Consider the following 20,106-nt stretch of genomic DNA (forward strand, 5'->3'; position numbering starts at 1 on the left):
CTCTTCCCAGAGCCAAGGGCCATGTAAACACATATCCCACTGTCTCTGTCTGTGGGGAGGGCCTTTTTCCCTAGTGAGGTGATGCCTTTCAGAAGTTTAGAAGGGGTCCTGGCTTCAAGACACGTCTTAGCTTTACACACAGCTTTACTCTAATTCTTCCTTATACCTCTCCTTTTCCCGGCCTGTTTTGTATCTATTGCCCAAGTTCTAGTCTACCTGGATGGGCGTATGTCCCAGGGCAAATACCAGCTCCGGGGCGCTTGCATCTCTGATTTCTGCTTTCTTGCATTTCTAACTTCTGAGAAATTTTCTTACTTTTCCAACAGTTTAGATATACATGAAAATAATCAAGCATATCAATATAAACTCATGTTTATCTTATATAGATATAGGTGATTACATGTGGGAGTATTTATAGATATGTGTATATTCAAGGATTAATATACGCACGTATAATTCCTTGCTCTGTCAGCTGAGAGGGTCTATAAGGAGTGACATTCCATTAGTAATGAATACACCTACATTTAGATCTTGGTTTCTTATACCTTTCTCCAATAAAAGTTTCTAAGGCCCCTTGGAGAAATGGCTGATTCTGGGACAGGGGCAGGAAATATACAAAAATGAGCCTGCAGTATTTTGTAGTTCCAGAAAGTAAAGAAGTACAAAAACAAAAATAAGAACAGCAACTCATAATAATGAGAGTGTGTCAAATGGACATAGGAGCCAAGTGAAAGAGCTTCCAATGGCCAGAGCTGGAACAATTTGAGCATTAAAATAGTGTTAGATTATAGAAGTATAGATTAAAGAAGTATAAATTATAGATTTATAGTCTATAGATTATAAAAGTATTAGATTATAAGCCAGGGTATAAAATAACATCCATGAGTTCACACTATTATAAATAAGTAATTGAATAAGTAAATAAATGGAGAAATATAGACAAATCTACCTGTACAAGAATTCCAAATAATTCATGTAGATACTCCTCCTTCAAGGAGGCAAACCATAACTCTCCATTCCTTAAATGTGAGCTGTGCGTTCAAGACTTCCTTCCAAAGAGGACAGTGTAGAAAAGGGAAGGTGGGGAGAGTAATGACAGTGGAGGAATCTAACAAATATGACCTCAGTCAAATGATCAAGGTCAACATCAACAGCGAAAATTATATTGATAGTGTATTACCCTTAATACAATGTGGTGAAAAGGACACTTCTGTGATCTTCCTCCTCCAAACCTGTAATCTCTGTCTAATTTTGAAAAAGCATCAGACAAATCCCAGTGAGAGAGTATACACAGAATATCTGACCAGTACTTCTCAAAATTCTCAAGGTCATCGAAATAAGTAAAGTCTAAGAAAACGTCGTAACCAACAGGAGCCTAAGGAGACATGACAACTAAATGTAAGATGGTATCCTGGATGGGATCTCGGAACAGAAAAAGGGCGTTAGGTAAAAACTAAGGAAATCTGAAAAAAGTATGGGCTTTAATTAATACTGGTGTATCAACACTGGTTCATTAACTGTGGCAAATGAACGATGAGATGTAAGAGGAAACTGTGGACTATATGAGGACTCTACTATCTTTGCAATTTTTCTGTAAATCTAAAACTTTTAAAAAGTAAAGTTTACTTAAAAACTGACGCCTTTTAATTTTCATCTAGGATCATTAGTTGTGCTGTATCTGTGGAGCTCGAGCATACCATATTGTCAGAAATGGACGTTGGGATGAGTATGTTTTTAGAGAAATTTCTAGTCAGAGGAATGGAAAGAAAACATATAATTACACTAGTATGTGTTCATGCTTTAGAATTTACTTTTTGCTCGGAAGTTTGATTTATTAAAATTTTTGCATGCATCTAAGTCACTTTCAGTAAAATTGTAAAAGACTTTTGGTTCACCCTGAATCCTCAGGCTCTTCATCAGGTAATTTTCATGAATGAATAGTTGTTTAATAAGTTAGATATTTCTCTCCCCATAACATCGAACAGTAGAACCACCCTCCTCCATTCATTTACCACTGTGCACTGAGATATTTCCTCATTAAGTTTTGACCTTTGGAAATGCTATTCTGCCTTTCAGTTCTCCACTTAACAGAACAATTCTAAGTGCATGTTGTGTAATCCATAAGAATCCATGAAAAAATCTGCTTGTAAGGAATGCTGGAGCACTAGCCGTATACTTTTAAAGTAGACCAAATTTCAGACCCAGGCTGTGTAATTGACATTGGGTTTCCTTCTGAGATCTGTCCTGTGAACTCACTCTGGGAAGAATTCTGGAATAGGATTGAGAAAAGCGGGATTCTAGGCTTAGAGCCAGTGTTTATTAGCTGTGTGACCTTGGACAAGCTATTTAAACTTTCCGAGCCTGATTCCTTATTTATAAAGTGAGATAATAAATACCTATGTTAAGTGGTAGTTGTGAATATCAAATGAGGTAGGTGATCCATGGGGGAGATTTTAGTAAACTATTTAGTAACCATGTAGATATTGTTTGCTATTATTTCCTCATCGTCAGCCCCATCACATTTTTGAAGCCGATTGGGAAAAGGGCTTCATTGTTATAGTGCTGAACTTAAGCAATGTGCATTTTCTGTCTTGCAGAAGTTTACTTTCTAGTGGTCTAAGCCGAGCAACTATCTTACTCCATTGAAACATCTTGGGTTTAAACATGTTCTTGGGACTACCATAATGAATGGATACTTGAGCAATCGGGTGGGTGTGGGTGGTTTGTGGAGGGGAAGTTGGGTTTTCAGTTAGCATATGGTGAAGAGAAAGAAAAAACTCTGACTTTGGGGATGCTAGGGGATGAAGGGAGTTAGGTAGGATACTTCAGGAAAAGACAGTAGAAGAAGACAGTAAGTAAAGACATGGACACAGAATGAAAGAAAACTTTTACTGACTGTAGTGAAATGGGAGGATGGAGATCTAAGCTGAATTGCAAGTAAGTTTAGTGTACCTGGGAAGTGTGCAAGAACCTTGCAAAGGAATGATTCTTTTTATCAGGTAAACATTGCTTCTTATCGCCTGAAGTGCTGGGGTTGTTACTTTGGGTGTGTTCACAGCCACCAGAGTGGTTTTGCCTGTGGGACCACTTTTAAAAAATCAGCTGTCTTCTGTAGCAGAAATTGAGACTTTTTTTTTTTTTTATTAATCAGCCAGTTGGGTATATAAAAGATGTAACTTCTTTCTGTCTCTTCCAATGAAAAGGAAAATACAGCTTAATTCTTGAGGAGTTATGGGCCATAGGTGTCTTTATTTATTCTATCATATGACAGTATTTCTGGTCATATGACCTTCAACTTCTGGTCATAGTGCTAATTGAGCTATAAATAAAAATTTCTATAATGAGTACTTCCTATATACTGTACTAAACACTCCATATGAATCATCTAAGCCACACAACAACCCTACGTGGTAAGAAATAATATTCCCCTGTAAAAAAACTGGGACTCTTAAACACTTGTGTAGGATCCCATGGCTGGCCAGCGGTTGAGCCAGGATATGGACCCAGTATTTTGGGTTCCCACCCTGGACTATTTATCTACTCTTGTATTTTATGCTTAAGGGCATCAAGTGCAGCCTCAAAGTAGGGATGATTCCAAGAATATTTGGTTAAATCTGGGAATAAACCATAATACAAAGCAGTTTTGCATCTGCCGTCTGGCTTGTCCAATGTGGTAAAATGAGCCAGGGAATGTATTTTGCTCTCCTGTCCGTAGCAGGTGATGCTGTGGAAGGGTAGGTGGTGATAGCAGTCTACTCTGTGTTGGGCAAGTCACAACTTCCCAAGTGTTTAGTGCTGGGTGTCAGCTTTTAAGAGGGACATTAGCAAACTGAAGTATAGCTGAAAGAAGGTGAACAGTAAAGTATGCAGCCTTGAACCTAGTGTATAGAAGGAGAAATTGTTGAAGGAAGAGGAAGTGTTTAACTTAAGAAAAGCTTTAGAGATACTATGATAGTTTTCAGATATTTGAAGAGTATAATTATGCTGTGTCCTCAACAGACAGAAACTTTAGGGAAATAGGTTTCAATCCATTATAAAGTTCCTTATTGATGAGAGTTTTGGAGATAAAAGAATTGGTCACCCTTGCAGCTCATGAGTACCCCATCCCTGGCGGTTTTCAAGCAGAAGCTGTATGGTAATGATTCCCAATGACCCTCTTCCTTCCTGATGTCCCTACCTGTGCCTTGAGTTCTGTTCCTCATCTAACAGCCATAGGAGAGGAGGCATCTGAGAAATGCAAAGAGAAAGGCTTACAGAAATGACCGATACATTCAGTTATAGATTAACTACATCCTACGGATCTCTGAATGGCCTTCTGGAAACTCTTGTCACACCTACAAGAGAAACGATCTGTAAATAGATAGGACTGGTGGTCCTGGAATTCCTACCCACTTGCAGCCCCGACCCGAAACTCCCCCTCCCCATTCTGAGTCAGGAGGTGCACGTAGAACCTCAGACAAAGGAATCACAGGACACTGCAGAGGTATATAAGCTGTAAGAAATCTAACCAAGGGGAATTCATGCTTTGGTGTTGATAAGCCCCACGTGCTCCGCTGGCAATAAATTCTCCTTCCTCTAACAAATTTGTCTGAGCATCCAAATTCCTCCATTGGGTGTCGCTTCCTGCAACAGCCAGTCCACACCGATTGTTATTTTAGTATTAACTGACAAATAGGTCAGTGGTTTAAGGAGCAGCCTTTCTTAATGAGCATTTAAAGATAAAAAGATCCCTAAATGTTAAGCAGTAGAGGAATCGTTAGATTAAATTGTGGTAAATTCAAGCTATGGAATCATACACAGGTATTAGAGAAAATGAGATCACTTGAAAGATGTAAATCATATTGAGTAAAAGAGCATATTGCAGAACAGTGTGTATATTATGCTCCTATTTAAATTTAAAAAATGCTCTATCTATTTATCTAGTTATGGAATGATACCAAAGTGTAGCTAGCAGTCACAGTGGCCTTAACCCTTTTAACAATTACCCAAATTACTGGGGAGCTTGAAGAAAACTTTAACTTTTTGATTTTCACATCCGTATTTTTTAAAAATTAACATGGTATTTTGGTATTTAAAAACTTGAAAGAACTTCAAGACCTAAAGGTATGAAGTACTTGTACAAACTATCAGGTGGTCTGGGGCCATCCCAGTCTGAAAGCCAATAGAGTTGCAGAAGGACATATAAGAAGAGAGAGAAGATAGAGTTTTACAAACTTGGCATCCTGAATATCTTGGCAAAAGGGACTTTGACAGGAATGGGGAAACTAGAAACAGGTTGACTAAGGAGATGAAATAATGACATCTGCTTGAGCAGGATTTCAAAAAAAAAAAAAAAAAAATGCCCAGAAGGCAGTATGAGACTTGAGAGATCAGAGAATTGAGGAAATGGAGATTTGGAAATCATCTGCATTTGGGGGTGGATAGAAAAGAAATGAACTTAGGGAGGAGATGAGCAGAGACCACAGCAGAGACTGCTCTGGTGAACACTCCCTGTTGAGTGTGCTTGGAGGAGCCCAAAGAGAGGGCAGCATTAGAAAGATAATTTAGAGTATGAGCATCGAAATGGGGTGGTTGGGATGTTTCAGGGCCCTGAATGGAGGAAGGGGGTTGAAATTTTTTGAAAAAATAGTTTCTGGGGATGGTGGAGAAGGCAGTTTTAGAAAAGTGGTGAAGAGGGCAAACTGCAGAGTTTAGTAGGAGAGAATGAGGTAGGGGGAAATGGGCATAGCATAGACAGCTCACAAGAGAAATCTGATGACTTCAAAGAAGAGAGACAAGAGGCAATGGCAGGCAGGGCCATGGGGAGGTTTGTTTTTGTTTTTAAAGATAGATGGTAGTTGTCCATATTTGAAGACAGAAATGAAGAAATCACAAAACCCTGGAGAAGAATCTGACAGAGACTTGTTGGTACAGAATGGATTAAATGTGAGGGGATGGGATCCGGCACTTGATCAACTGAGGACATCTGGAGAAGGTCCCCTCTCCACCCTGAAGGATGGGGGCAGGCCCAATTCACTTCATGGTAGAGACCGGAAGAAATGTGGGGTGCTCCTGCTATATAGCATTGACTTTGGTTTGTCATTCAACTGAAGACTGCCTGTGAAAATGTGAAAATTAATTTACTCGTGTTTTTTCTTCAGAAAGAGCCAAGTAGATGAGAATGATCAAAAAGGTGGGATGAGCTCAACATGTCCAAAGGACCAAAGGTGCCTCAAAGTGTCCTTGATTTACAGCACTCTGTGACTGGCACAATCACCTGGGCAGCTGTTTCAACATAGGGATTCCTAGGACTCAGCCCTAATCTTTCTCAGTCAGAATTTCCTAAGAAGTCTCAGTCTAAGACTCTTAGAAAATCTAAAGACTCCATCTGCCCTCACAAGCTGCCTGGGATATGCTCGGGGGTCTTTAACAGGAACCATGACTTTCTAGAGCATAAATACTCTAAGGATTGTGTGAAGGTTTGAACATCCTTTAGGGACTTGATCTAAATTTTTGCTCTCTTGGGAATTTCAAGTCTCTCATGTAGATTAGGCTACTTGCTATTTCCAAGACTGAGTCAGCCTTGGTTTGTGTGGGTACGTGTTTTGTTGTTTGCCATGCTTACTTAGCCTACCATGTGTTGTTCCAATGAAGACCGAGGCACGTCCCGAGCACCCTGGAATCTTTTTCTCTGGGTGCCATTCCAGTTCACAGGGCTGCCTTTTGTGCATGCCCCGTGGAGTGTTTCCATTGTGCTTTTAAACGTCGGCAGAAAACCACTGCTCTGTTGAAAGTTTCTTCTTTTCTTGACCCGACCAAAGGAAATTATTATTATTCTACTTCTCTTTCATATTAATTAATCCAGGAGTCTCTTAGTGATGTGACTCTCTTTTATTCTTTCTCTTCTTTGTCAAAAATATTGTTGAATTTCTCCTGGTTTCACAAATTGTTTTAAATTTGTAAACTAAGAATTTAGATCTATTTTCACAGGGGAAGAAGTGGAGAGAAGAAAGGGAGCTGAGCTCTTTGGGACCATAGTAGAAACTTGCCCTGGAGAACACTTCCCATTAAGTACATGTGGAAGAGCCATCTAGATGCTTGTGCTAGATGTGTTACACATATTTTCTTATGGAATTTTCAGAATTATCATAACAATCTTATTCCCTTCACATTTTACAGACAAGATCCAGGCTTGCCGAGATTAGATCACTTGTTCAGGGCCACCCAGGTAGCCAGTGGTACACTGGCTGTCTGACAGCAGAGTCCATGCTTTTTCCACTATGGCACTTTGCTAACTACTTTGCTCAGATCTTCAGAAGTAATAAAATGTGGCCATGGTAAGAAGGCGAGACTTTAGAATTAAATGGTTAGAACAAACGGAGTTGCCACTGTTGTTGTTTAAACATCTTAGGCAGCCTAGGAATCTTCTCTCATGTCCTCAAGAGGATTTAATATTAATATCTGAATGAGCAAGTTGTGGTAGTCAAATATGTTTTAGAGGAATAAACATAGAAGGTTATTTTTATCCTGAAGATGTTTGAAATAAATGTTTCCAGCCAACTCGGTAAATAGTTTTATGATTGTATTTACAGGCTGCAGGTTTTGCCTAAAGCTGACTGGCTTATGCTTTGCTTTCCACATGTCAGAGTTTGGAACGTGTTAAATTAACTAGAAATTGATCATTGGGATTGACCCAAGGCTCTGTGGTTTTTCTTCTGAATTTCTGGTTAATTTATTTACTTTCAGAAGTAGATATTTTCTTTCTCATGTGGTTTTCCTAAGCTCCAGACACCCATATAGTTTTTGCCCTTTTACTTGTTCAAGGTGTGCCTTTGATAGAATATTCTATTTGTGCTTCTTCTTCAAAGGCTCCCTAGGGCTCTGCTCCAAAGAAATGGCATTTCAGGCTGATCTTGTTGACTCTCCACATTTAGACCCAGAAACCCTCAGGGAAGACTTGCCCAATAAACTTGATTCAAACAGCAAGTTCTTACCCATTACACAGGGTCACACTATCACTTCTATTTCTGTTTCTCATTTCTTCACCCTGGGCTTTAGGAAGTGTGATGAAATGCAAGACACATGAGTTTTTAAGTGCTTGGACCTAGAGAGAGAGGACACAGGAAATGGGTATGCCAGGAACATTGTTGAAAGTGGACTACTTGTTGGTACAGTCATTATGGAAACTGACGTGGAGTTTCCTCACAAACTAAAATCAGAACTACCATATGATTCAGCAATTCCACTACACACACACACACACACACACACACACACACACACACACACAAAATGAATCAAATCACTGTCTCCAAGAGATGTCTACACCCCCATGTTCATTGCAGTGTTATTCAAGTCCCTAAAGGATGTTCAAACCTCAAACCTTCACACAATAGAGTGTTTATGCTCTTTGATGGAGAGTAGATATAGAAAATATGAGACACACACACAGACACACACACAGTGGGATATTATTCAGCCAGAATAAAAAAGATATCCTGCCATTTGTGACAATGCAAATGAACCTTGGGAGTATTATCCTGAGTGTAATAAGTTGGATAGAGAAACACGATACAATATGATCTCACTTATATGTGGATTCTAGAAAAGCCAAACTCAGAAATGAAAAGTAGAATGTTGGTTACTAGGGTGTGTATGTTGGGGGGAGGGGAGGGATGGGGAGATGTTGGTCAGATGGTAGAAACTTCGAGTTATAGAATAAATAAGCTCTGGGAATCTAATGTACAGCATGATGACTTAGTTAGCAATACTATGTTATATACTTGAAAGTTGCTGAGAGTAGATCTTATGTATGAACACAAAAAATAAAGTTAACTATAGGAGGTGATGGATATGTTAACCCTGTTGTGATAATCATTTCACAACATATATGCCTATCAAATCACCACATTGTAACCTTAAACTTACACAAATGTTTATAGGTCAATTGTATCTCAATAAAGCTGGAAAGAAAATTTTTAGGATGTGTGGAAATGCCCACAATCACATTGAAAAGTCCCAGCCTTGTTTCCAGGGGGACAAAAAAGATGGAATACCTGCAGATAAAGACATAACTGAAACTTTCAGCAAATTCCAGCCCTCTTACCCCCATTTCCATCCTTCCGGTGGTCTATTCATGCGAAGCAGTACTTACACGCAGACAGTCAGGTAGAGCTGGTGTTAAATACCTGCAAGGCCTTGGACAAGTCACTAACTCTGAGTTTTAGTCTTTTCATCTGTTAAGTGGAGATAATAATACTTGCCTCATAGGTTTGTTAAGAGGATGAAATGAAAAACTATAGAATGCTTGGATCATAGAGAATAAAGTTAATTTTTATTATCATGCGTTGGGCACTGTTCTGGGTGCTAGGCTTACAAAGATGAGTAAAACTCGTTCCCTGCATACAGAGAACTCAAACTTAGAATGCAGACACACGTACACATGCAAAATAATTGCAATTAATGTGTGGCAAATAAAATGTATAGGTGGAACAGTGGTCACACGGGGCAGATGCCTAGGCCAGTGTGTATGTGTGTCCAGGTGTGGGAATGAGGAGCCAGTTTCTGAGAGAAGGGTGATAGGTAGGGGGTGGGGGTGGAGCTGAAGGGCTTTAAGCCTGGAAGAGACATGACTGGATTGTGTTCTCCTTAGTTCATTCAGTGGAGGATGGTTTGAGGAAGTACAGACGATTATTTATCAGAAAATTTGGGGTGTTTCTAGACACACAGGGGCTAGTCCTCCTTCCAGAGATTGAGGCCTCTCAGCCATTGCTTAGTGATTGGGGTCCTGCTCTCCAAGGGTAATTGCTCACCCTTGTCCACTTGCCTGTCAGTGTGGGCTTCCAGTATGGTCTATCCTACTCCAGGTTGTCATCAACTATTCTTTCCCCATCTGTTGTCAATGCCATCACCACAGACCATGTCCTGTCCTCCTCCTGTCCCCCACCCTCACCATCTGCTCAGTGGCCAGGGACACTGTGATCATCGGAGCTGGCTTTGCCAGCCAGGCTGGATTTCCTCAGCAGCACCAGCATTTGCATGGTCTCCCATGTACTCCCTTTGTGAGTGGGCCTGACACTGGATCTCTGCTTCTTCCTGCCTATCTTTCTGTGAGTTACTGGCTTGAGACCCCTGGATTGCTAAGATACTGTTCAACCTAAGGGGAAGTGACGTCAAAGATTTTGGAGCTGGGTGGTAAGCCTTTTGGGCAGGGCCTTGTTGACAGCAATAACTTGGTAGAGTCGCAACTGTTCAGGGTCCTGTTCTTAGCTTTGCTGATTAGTCTGGAGTCTTGATTTTTGTCAGTGGACTTCCACTGGATGGGGCTCAGGAATGGACCCCAACCAAACAGAATGTCACTTTATTCATTCGCTGTGACTAATACAACTGATAGGCAGGATGGAAATACTATTGTTGGGTAGTCATTCCATTTATATATCATAAAGGAGACTTTCCCTGCTAATTCAAAGTCTAATCGGAAGTAAAGGGAGTCAGCTGGGTGGGCGTCATGGTCACGGTGATTGAACGATGCTGGTCAGATGGACCTCGTTGCATCATACAGCTGGCTGTACCTGGGTCAACTGGTTGTGGCACCCGTTCATCTTTAGATTGGGTGCTCACATTGTCAACTTTTCTTTTTTTTTTTTTCTTTAATAGAATCCTTGTGGATCCCCCTTTTTCTGTTAAGACATCTTTTCCAGGTAGATCATAGTGCCATGGATTAGATTACAGTTTATTTTAGTCACCTTCCAGCCTTGAGGACAGGGTAGCCTACCATGTACCTTGAGTGAGAGAGGAACAAAAGAGAGCCCAGGACAGGGAATTTCCTTTGGTCCTAGTCATAGCCTCGCCTCTCTGGAGAAGAATGAGAGAGAAGGTGAGGAGTTTTAATGTCTGAAGAGCACTGTATGTCAACTTGTTCTTTTTATAAATGTAATACCAATCCTTTCCATTGTGTTTTCTGAATTTTCCTCAATCAGTGGAAAATTCTCCATCATTTTTCATAGTTATAATAATAACTGTCAGAGTTTGAGGGCTCCATTTTCATTCCCTCCTATGACTCAGTGAGTGAATCAATTGAGAAATATGCACTGGTCTCAGCTAGGGTTCCAGATGTGAGCTCTGATACTGGGAAAGCTAAAAACAGAGATGGCGATTTGGACCCGGGGCTAAGGTAGGAGCTCCTGCCACCTGAATTGAGCTGATTTATATCCAGCTGTGGGAGGCAGAGCAGCCTCACAGTGCTGCCTCCAGGGTTGCCCCTTGTGGGGGGAGGGGCGGGGGAGACCCAGCAGCCTTTGGGCAGGCATGTCAGGAGAGAAGGCCGTATTTTGGAGCCTCAACACGTTGCTCCCTTCCTCTGGAGGAAGGAAGGGTCATTCCGATGTCAGTCATAGCTTTAATCGGGCAGACTGAGTGAGGAGGGAGAGAACATGGAGGAGAGTTTCTTCCCAGTGTTCCAGAGATGAGAAGTCCTTGACTATGTGGATCCAGGAGGAAAGGTTAATAGCTTGTTAAGTTTGAGTAACCTTTTGTTTGAGTAACCAGGCATTACTCAAATTCTCCTAACAACTTTGGAAGTGGGCACTGTGCTCCCACTTTATAACTGAGGAATTTGAGTAATTTGTCCAGGGTCATCCAGATCTGTGTAGGAGAGAAGGAACATAAACCCAAGTTCCCCTGGCTCCAAAGCCCAGGCCGCCTATGAGAAAATGTGTGTGCTGCTGTCCCTTCCTTAAGTTTACTGTAGGTGTAAAATACTCTCTGTCATCTGAGGTACTAGATCATAAATATACAGACCTTAGTTATGCTCCATAGAGGAAGCACAGTTTCCATCTAGGATGATCCTTTATCATGTGGTCCCCATACAGCCGTGAGCTCTCTCCTCTGGATGCCCATGAGTTCCTGTCTCTCGCATGTGAGGACCGAGGATGCCCCGTGTTTAGCAGTCTGTTGTGCTTGCTTCACCCCTTTCTCTACAAGGTGGGTGGGCACCAAAGTGCCTGTCGTTTTTGTCCATATATTTCCTGTAGCACATGCCTGAACTCAAGCTTTCTGGGAATACTTATTTAACTGAATAAATTTAAGTGACTACTTTTCATCCACTTTAGAGTTCAAGAGAGAAGAAAACTGGACGGAGAGAAAAGGCCAGCAGGGAAAAATAGAATAAAGTGGCAGCGGGATGAAGGAGAGGGCAGAAGAGTGATGGTAATAAGAAGGCGGAAGACAAGAAATTTTAAAAAGGAGAAGAAAAGGGAAGTCACAGCAGGCATTGAAGTGGCCCAGGATGTAGTGCTTCCTCCCCCTGAGATTGTTCTAACCCTTACTGAGTGGCTCTGACCACCCTTGTCTTGTGGTGGTACTTGGTGGAGGTGTCACCATCTCAGTGGCCAATGTGGCCTCTTTTGTGGCCAGAGTGTCATTTATAATTCATCACTCCACATTGCAGCCACCCAGACAAGAAATGCCCTCAACAGGCAAGTACTTTGGCAGCTGAGAAGATTAAAGCATCTGGTTTCTATTTTTAGCCTGTTGTTAGCACTGCCTAAAACCGATTGGTTCTAGGTAATCATTTGCTACTATTTCTATTTTAACTATATGTCTCGTTAAACTGTTCTCTGATCATTTAACTTTCTTTAATTCTTAAATTTTAAGTTCTAATTAAGGCTTTATGTACCTCCAATTTGAAAACGTATTACAAGTTTACATAAGAGATGTCACGATGAAATGAAAGTTTTCATTAATTCACTTGTCCATGGATGATGGTATGTTTTTAAATTAAAAGAAGAGTAACAAATAGTTGGTATTCATTAAGTGGTAAAAAGGAGAGTGAGTGTCATATTTTAAGGCCAGAAATTCAAATAATGTTCAGGGCAGTTCAAAGTGAAATTTTGTTGGCAGATTCACTAAGCAGACAACCCTTGAGTTTAGTCAGCAAAAAATCAAAGCAGTTGATTCTTTGAGGGTCAGAGAGTGGGATGTCAGCGATCCAAGGGCCACGTGTGTTTATTGAAGTAAGAAAGAAGTTAGCTGGCCATGAGGCCTATCTTAGAGTCCACAGTGGGGAGGCCTTGGGAAGTGGCAGGATGAGCAAAAGATGGAAAATGGCAGGGCCAGTGTGGGGAAAGATGGGCAGGAACTTGGGGAACATATGAAAATGGCAAGAGGTAAGAGCAACGGTATTGGAAGTGGTTGGAAAAAGGAATGAGGGGGGAATTAAAGCAGGTCGGAGTACACCATCCTACCTCAGAGGTTTGTTGAAAAGAACCCAAGAATTGTTTACTTTCTGGGCCATGCATAGCTGGGAGGGTTTCTCTCGTCAAGGAAAATACAGTCTAGTAATGGAGGTGACCTGTACGCAGACACTTAGGGAACAAGGCAATGTGCGGCGGGTACAGATGTCTGGCAAAGGCCAGTTGCAGGGTCACCGAAGGGAGGCAGAGATTCAGTGCTTTCTTTTTCCCAGTTCTTTGATGGAAATTATTGTTTTATTTTGTTTTTTGTTTTTTTAAAATTCTTGGCAAGTCCTTGACACGACTAGATACCCAGTGTATGTTTGGTGAGCTGAACTTTGAGGAAGAGTGGCCATATGGTGGGATAGCCGAGCTCCTTCCATTATATTGCTGCCAGTACTGTATATTTACTTCCTATGCTGTCTGTGGCATCGTCAGTGACTTTATATCAAGTGAATCAGTTAATCATTAGCTGTCCAATGGCAGTTTGCTTGCTCCCCTGGGCTCAGTCACTTTCTCTCAGCCAAAGCATTAAAAACATTTATAAGAATTTTTGGATTAGAAAAGGTCCTATGGATCGTTGATAGGGGCTCCTGCTTTCCCCAGTTACAAAGCTTAGGCCCTCAGTGGCTAGATGAGTTGTCTGATGTCTAATTCATAATAGATGTTGACTGACAGCCCACATTGAGCCTGTCAGAGAGCTAGTCAGTGTCTGGTCCTGGATTAGGGAATAGATATCTTCACTTTGACTCCAGGTATTCTTGGAAGGCCCATCACATCTAAAAGAACAACTATTAATTTTTAAATATTTATTTCCCAGAATTCCATAATACTTTTCTCTCACTGGTATATTTCTGTGGCATTAGCTACTTGATACAATTGCAAGATGGAATCATCATAGTAGGAGGTAGCCATAGGAAGCCTATTTTTGCTGTAAAGGGAAATGGTGTCGTGTGGGGTGGCCAAGATGTTCATTCATTGAATAAACAAGTCAGGACTATGTGCGCATTATGTACTAATTATAGGGACTTTCCTCTTCCATTATGTATAGGTGCCCCTCTGCCTCCTCCTCTTCTCATAGAATTTAGAGCCCCGGGAACTAGTTGCATCAGAGAGTAACTTCTGCCTGGTACTGGGGGAATGGTCCAATTCCAATGTAATACAGAAAGAAAAAAAAAAACAGTAAGAGAAAGGAAGTTGCATCTTGACTTAGTGGGGTTCTGGGTTGAGTAGATTATTTTTTTTCTTTTAAAGCTTACATATTGAAAAAATTAAATTATATACTCTTTAGGACTAAGGAATTACATAAAAAAACCCAAAGGACTTTTCCCTCCACATTGAGATAGAGTAGCTTTAATGCTTAATGGCTCATTAGATAACCTTTTAGGCAACTGTAAGATGTGAGTCTTGAGAGTGACACTCGATGCGAGCTAATCTGCCCAGTTGCCATTCATTCTGCCATCCGGGTTTAGAGAAACTGGAGTCAGAATAAAGGAGAGGTGGGAAATGAGAGATGGCGACAGACAGGCTGAGCTTTGGGGGAGAAACAAAAGTGAGAAAATAAACATAAAGCTTTAGAGAAAATAGACATTTTAGGATGATAATACCTCAGAAGCAGTTGCCAAGTTTCGCAAGAAATCACAGTGCTGTGCCTCACTTTATTGTCCATATCTGCATATTTTTGTGAATTTTTAATAGACATATTTGTTATTATAGCATCCCCAAAGCAGGTCTGAGCTCTTGTGTTTGCTGCTTAATATAATAACTTCCTGAAGATAAAAGTAACTCACGGGTAAAGGTGACTAAGCACCAGCCTGTGTTATTGTTGAAACGCCTAATGTTTTCATCCAGGTGGTGACTGTGGTAGGTTAGACAGTTAAAAAAATGTTAGCATTTCTAATATGTATGAAATAGCTTTGTAAACAACCTAGTTCTACCCATCTTTATGAGGCTAGACCGCTTTGTTATCTTTGAAATGGAGTAAAAACTGATACTAAATGACACAGTTTCCTCTTGGTCTTACTTTGGAACTGTGTAAAGCCTCAGCTTTAAAAAAAAATGAGCTGTTTCTGACATAAAAATAATTTATAATATGATAATAACAAATACCTAAAGAGTTCTTTGCCGGCACTAATTAATATTCTAAATATTAATATTTTACATATATTAATTAAGCCTTACAACCACCCTAAGGGCTTACATCTTTTATAGATGAAGAAGGTAAGTTAGTGGGTGGGTCCAAGATTTGGATTCATGCAGACTCCAGATTCTGTGCTTTTAACTACCACACTGTGCTGTATTAATTCTAAAACAAACTGAACCAAAAATGCACACTCTCTCACCATCAAGCTCTAAATATTGCTTTGCAGACAACCCTTACGATGCTATTGGACTACTTGATATGTGTTGCAATTATATATATCTTTTTCAACAGATAATATTATTTTCTTGAATTTCTCTTGAAGAGAAAAATACAAATTTCTTTTAAGAACCCAAGCTTAAAATTTACACTTAGGAAGAAGCAGTGTCTGTGCTAAAGGTAATTGCTCTCCTTGGGCTTTTTGGCTATATTATTTTTATTCACTAAAAATAAATGTTTTTGTGGGCTCTTAAAAGGGACCAGCCTTTAGGAGAGGGAATATGTTTCTGATGCTTCTCTCTGTTTCCTCTGCTTGCCCACAGAAGTCTTCATTCTGCATTTAGAACTTTCTAAACAGTGAACTCTCTTTCTTGACTGTCTTATTAAATGATATCTCCAGGGTGAGTTAATTTGCCTTTCATGGATATCACTGCCCCTCTTCTGGCATGTACCCCTAATGTCAGACATGAAAGTTGAAATTAAAAGAATTTAAGAAATGGTAACTAACTTTTTGCTTTGAAAATTCCTCTCCATAATTGGTTACTTGATATAAATTTTTATTCATTGCAAATCTCATCAGCGGAACTGTTTTCAAGCTCTCATGATTTCTTCAAGCTACTCAAAAGAAGCAGCTTCTTTCTTGGGCCCCTATTCCTTCCTATGGCCCCCACACTATTGCACACAGGTTGTGCTGTGTGTGACTCCAGGAATGGCTGCCCGGAGTTGAGCAGTGTTGCTTGGCCACCTGGACACCTGATGTTTTTTTTGCCATTAGATGTCTCAATTTTTCCCATTAGAGCATACTAACGAACTAATAACCATACTATGGGGCTCAGTTTTCACTCTGAGACAAGAACAAATACAACCTCACCACCTGGAGGGTGGACAGAGGGTCCATTGGTATGTTTTTGTTGTCTGTATACATTTTTCTTGGACCATGATGATTCCGAAATGTATGACAAGAATCGCAATTAGAACTGTCACAGATTTGTTTACTGTGCTATCATTTTTAAGGTTTCTTCAAACCCTTTGTTTTACAAAAACATGCTAACCTTTGTAAAAGACTTGACAGTTATTATTAATCCTGTTTTTCATTTGAGTCCAGAGGCCCCAGGAAGCGGCTGGCCCAAGGTTATAGAGGCCAGCCAGGTAGCCTGTGGACCTTGACCCACAGGATGGAGAAGGAGCCAATGCTCCTCAGCCTGGTCCACACTGTAGTTGTGTAGGACTGGTTCCTTGGATGCTAAGAAGAGGTGAGTGGAGTGGTGAGAAAATCAGGTTATATATACCTTCATTTTTCAACTCTAAAGAACAAAGGAAAATCAGCCTTTCAGTCTGTAAAGCCTGAGTATAAAGTTACCTTTACTCGCATTGCATGTACTTGCTGTAAATAAAGAAGAGGAACCAGTTGGGGTCATTCTTTGGAACCATCAATTGTGGATGCTAACACCTATTGTGACTGACTTAGTACTCTTTTTCTCTTGGATTTTCTTTAGCTTTCATCTTTACGCCTTTTCCCATACATTCATCTGCAGAGATTAAATACTATGTGCTAGGCACTGTGCTAGGTGCCAGGGATCAAAGATTAATGAGCCGCTGAGTTTATGTCACGTTCTATTGGAAAAAAATTAGACTTTGTCAAGAGCTTTTATCATTTATGCTCTGCTGTCAATTCTGAGACTTCATCTGAGTTTTATACTAGTTTTGTAAGAAGCAACTGTTACCATATCCTTTTTGTCTTCTCCCTTCTCGTTTATTTCCCTTCTCCAACATTTTTTTCTTTATCCTTTCTCTGTACTTTAACCTAAATATTTACCAGCACTGACTAACTCTGCATGCAGAACTCAGATTTTAAAAGGTGTCTGATTTCTGGTCTCTCTCTTGCTAAGTCAAACAAAATATTAAATCTCTTTTTGTGTCTTCTTATTCACAAAAGCCTCATGTATTTTGACTCTATTTCAGGTATTTTCCAAAATGAGTCATCGGTCATTTCTGATGAAATGTTTCCATTAAATTGTGGTATTTTTAAAAATCTGTTTTAACCTCTATGATTATTTTATAGAATTTTAAGATTTAAATTGTAGATTAACATTCAGAAGTTTTTTATTTTATGGGAGCAGAGGTCTAGTAAATACTAGTATCTATTACTCAGAGACCGCACATTTCTTATTTTGTGTGACGTAGGTGAGATCTTTCCTTTTCTTCACAGAGTCCGTCCGGGGAAGCTAAAGCACTTTCATATGCTGCTGTCCTTGTTGCCTTTTTTCCCTACATTTTTGTGCATTTTATTGAGATGAAATGTTTACTAAGCATACTATTGATCTCTAGATCTATATCAAGGAAATATATATATATATATATTTTACATTTGTGTGTTTGCAGGACTTTGTATTGTAGTTCTCCTGGGAATTAACTTTTCTTGTAACAAAAACTTAGGCATACAGGGCATTTGCTGACTACAGGTTTGGAAAGGTTTGGAAAGTTTGACTTCATGTTCTGCTTGGTATTAAGAGCAGGAGTTGAGAGAGTAAGGCAGTGGACCTCTTTTGATTTTGTGGGTACAGTACAGGAACATTTAGCCAGCCCTGGGAATCAGTTTCTCATGGCAGTTTTTATACCACAGCATATGTATTATCTTTTTTTGTTTATTTTCCTTCTGTTAAAGAAGGTAAAAGGTTTTCCTGCTGTCAGTGATGCTGCTGGAGTTGGATTAGGGGGGTTAACTGTAATGTTTTCTGTTGAAGTTGGTTGGGAGTGAGGATTAGATTTGAAAGTGATAATTAGATATGGTTTGCATTAATTACATCTAAATAGATATACATGAAATAACTTTGATAATTAAAAGAAGTGGCACTTGTAACTCAAAGAACACTTTTGATGAAATCAAAACAGTCTGCTCTGGCACACCAGCCCTTCAGTAAACACTTTCTGAATGCCCAGTGAAAGCCTGGAACTGTAGTTCTTACAGAATAAAGAGTAAGCATGACCTTCAGTGACTGCGATTGCATGATCTCTTCCCTGCCTTTCCTTTATCTACCTTTTCCTATTTCCTAAACGTACTGACCAACCTCTCTTGCTCCTGAACATACCATTCATTCATTTCTTTAGTAGTCATTCATTCACTCCGTATTGAAGGCCTAATGTATAGCAGGCCCTGTGGATACAGTGATCAAAAGGATAGACATGGCCTCTGCCTTCTTGAAGCAATTTGCCCAGGTAATGAGATCTTTACAGCACAGTGCGAGAAGTGCTGTGATTGCAGAAGCTGAGAGTGCAATGGGAGCAGCCGAAGGGAAGGTTTTCTGGAGGAGGTGACTTTTGAGCTGAGATCAGGGGTGAGGAGGAGGGGAGGGAGGGTTGGGCAAGGTCAGAGGCAGGGATATTAGTTAAATGGCTTTTGAAGTTGTCCAGGTGAAATGAATGGCGGCCTGAACTTAGATGCAGAGAGGGAAATGAATGGATTTAAGAAAGACTCAGGAGGTAGAATTAATAAATGGAGGAGATCAATTCTATTTAGGTGGGTGTAAGAGAGAGGTGCAGTTCTCTGGTTTCCTGCCTGAACAACTGGATTGTTGAAGGGCCCTACCTTTCAATAAGAGACCTAGTAAGAGGACTAAGTGAGGGGGAAGATGATGCACTCTGTTATGGACAGAGTGAAATTTAGGTGTCTGTGGTTTATCCTGTTGAGGATTCCAGTAGATATGGGAGTATTTGGGGATTCAAGAGAGACATATGGGCTGGAGAAGAATATTTGGAAGTCATCAGCTGATATTTGGAGGCACAGGAGAAAGAGGGATCCCTTGGCATATAATGTGGCATGAGAAAAGAAGCTGGCCTGGGATGGCCCCCAGAAGGGCACCACTTTAGAAGGGGCAGGTGGCAGAGGATTACCTCTTAAAGAAGAGGGGTAAAGAGTGATCAGAAAAGTACAGATGACAAGAGAATATGGTATCAGGGAGTCAAGAAGAAAGAGCAGAGAATGATGCATAGTGTCAAATGTCTCCAAGAGCTCATGGCAGGCAGAGACTGGATATGGTTCATTGGCTTCAACAAACATGGAGATAGTTGGGTGACATGGTCAGATCAGTTGTTGTGCAGTGTTAGGGATGTGCCATGTTTCATGGCATAACAGCAAGATTAAGAAATGGAATATAACTTTAGACATTCTCTGGAATGAAAATTTTAAAAACAAATCCTGTCATCCTTCCCTTTCTCTTATGACTCCATAGGTGGGAGAATTAGTAGGCACCAAAGAAAAACTTGCTTACGTGAAATTTTTTTAAACCTATAGTTGGTGATTTGTTTTCTGCCTTTGGAAAACATTGTTTAGTTTGCCGTTGAGTAGGCTAAGGTTTTTATTAATCAGAGTTGCACAGTTACTTTGACTTTTGGTCCACATCAGAGTTTCCTTTTTATTATAAACATGTATTTTAGAGAAAGTGGTTACATAATAGGAGCTGAAAATAGCTCAGTTCCTAGGGACCAGGCATAATCACATTTATTCTTATTTTGATGATCCTTTGCTGTGTAATGCTA

At 40.2% G+C, this 20,106-nt stretch overlaps 1 protein-coding gene across 6 annotated transcripts in view; it reads left to right on the forward strand.

Annotated features, from left to right (window-relative positions):
- Positions 1–20,106, forward strand: part of MBOAT1 (membrane bound glycerophospholipid O-acyltransferase 1) — a 99,935-nt gene that overhangs the window by 13,457 nt on the left and 66,372 nt on the right. The window contains exons 1-2 of one of the 6 annotated variants that reach the window (XM_039866466.1): positions 11,004–11,152; positions 11,850–11,961. The exons of 3 other annotated variants lie outside the window; for them this stretch is intronic. The gene's annotated coding sequence lies outside the window, so the exon portion shown is untranslated. Of the gene's footprint in view, positions 1–11,003; positions 11,153–11,849; positions 11,962–20,106 lie in introns of those variants that run through there. 2 more of the 6 variants (XM_039866467.1, XM_039866465.1) reach the window with 2 other exon arrangements.

This window comes from Pteropus medius, unplaced genomic scaffold (assembly GCF_902729225.1).
Source record: "Pteropus medius unplaced genomic scaffold, Ma_sr-lr_union100, whole genome shotgun sequence".
Classification (NCBI taxonomy): Eukaryota; Metazoa; Chordata; class Mammalia; order Chiroptera; family Pteropodidae; genus Pteropus; species Pteropus medius.